Raw genomic sequence first — 1,538 nt, forward strand, 5'->3', positions numbered from 1 at the left:
GCCACGTTGTGTTATTCGTGCGTAACATGATTGAAGGGTACAAGCGATAAATGAAATAAAATACAAAAAAAAAAAAAAAAGAATTCAAATATAACACGACATTATACGAAATTCTTCACGACAATTAATTACATTATTAAAATAAAACGAATTATGACGTTTCATTGATAAATCATTATTTACGTTTAATTATATATTTACAATTTCCATTTGTAATCACGTGACAGAGGGACAGCCAATCGGATCAGTTCAATCAATGGCGTCTTCGTTTTCGCGGCAATTAACTAACGACGTCAAAACGTAAAGAAACAACGTAATATTATTATTTTTTAGTTATCAATTCGATGAATTCGTTGACATCAAGATAATAGAAAGACTGATAACAACAATTTCATCTATCGATATTCCTTTAAAATGATATGAAAAATATCTTTACATGTGTGCGTCGATTAGTCACATATATATATATATATATATACGTTACATAAAACTACCTATGTATGTATATTACTATTTATCTACAATCTTTTACGAGAATTTTTCTTAACAATATAAATCGATAATTATTTATAAAGAATTAATATAATACGACGTAGAATCTATATAGTAATCGTAACATGATATAAATAATATCGAAATAAATGGAATATTTTTTATCAAGTATCGATAATTTAACATTTCTATGATATCAATTTTTAAGATAAAAATCATTGTAATATGTAAATCGTAATTTTTTTTTACATGTACATATACGTATATATAAATATATATACATATATATATATATAAACAAAAAAAATTATAGATAAATTGTAATATTTAAATTAATAACGGATTTCTTCTCTGCATAAGAAATATAAAGAGGCTCGAAATAATGTAATCGTGGCCGATTGGTGTCGCATCGATCGACCAATCGCGTAGACACCATATAGTATAGAAAGATGGCGAATAGAGAAAAAGAAATAAAAAGAGCAATGGACACGTTCATAAATGCGTGGTAGACTCGGAAGTTGAAATTGACAGATTCAAGGACGAACATTTGAAAAAAGAGAAAGAGAGAGACAGATAGACAGATTGATAGATAGATAGAGAAAGAGAGAGAGAGAAAAAGAGAGAGAGAAAGAGAGAGAGAGAGAGAGAGAAATACATTGACGTGTGAACCACTGATGTTAAGTAGAGCATAGTAATAGTAGTAGTAGTGTAATAATATTAATATTAGTAGTATTAGTAATATTAGCAGGTAGTAGGTAGAACAGTAGTATAGCGGGTGGTAGTACTGGTAGTAGTGTTGGTGGTGGTGGTGTGGTGTTGGTATTGGTAACGGTGATGGTGGAACTGGTGGTGGTACTGGTAGCAGTGGTAACAGTGGTAGTGGTGGTGGTGGTGGTGGTGGTTATAGATAGTAGTATTATTGAGTAGTGGTAGCAATGATTTAATCGAGATAAACGCGAAACGTTTTGCTAGTATCCGCGGTTCGATGATATGGTGAAACGATGTGTTAATAACAGTGATAGTGATAACGGTGATAATGGTGTAGT

The 1,538-nt window shown here is 30.7% G+C and overlaps 1 protein-coding gene across 2 annotated transcripts in view; it reads left to right on the forward strand.

The window, feature by feature from the left end:
* Nucleotides 1-958: 958 nt before the first annotated feature.
* Zip48C (Zinc/iron regulated transporter-related protein 48C) overlaps nucleotides 959-1,538 on the forward strand; it is a 46,320-nt gene continuing 45,740 nt past the window's right edge. The window contains exon 1 of one of the 2 annotated variants that reach the window (XM_035865171.2): nucleotides 959-1,538. This exon is cut by the window's right edge and continues 533 nt beyond it. The gene's annotated coding sequence lies outside the window, so the exon portion shown is untranslated. The other variant, XM_085660234.1, reaches the window with a different exon arrangement.

Source organism: Vespa mandarinia, chromosome 11 (genome assembly GCF_050613455.1).
Source record: "Vespa mandarinia isolate Hongniang chromosome 11, ASM5061345v1, whole genome shotgun sequence".
Classification (NCBI taxonomy): Eukaryota; Metazoa; Arthropoda; class Insecta; order Hymenoptera; family Vespidae; genus Vespa; species Vespa mandarinia.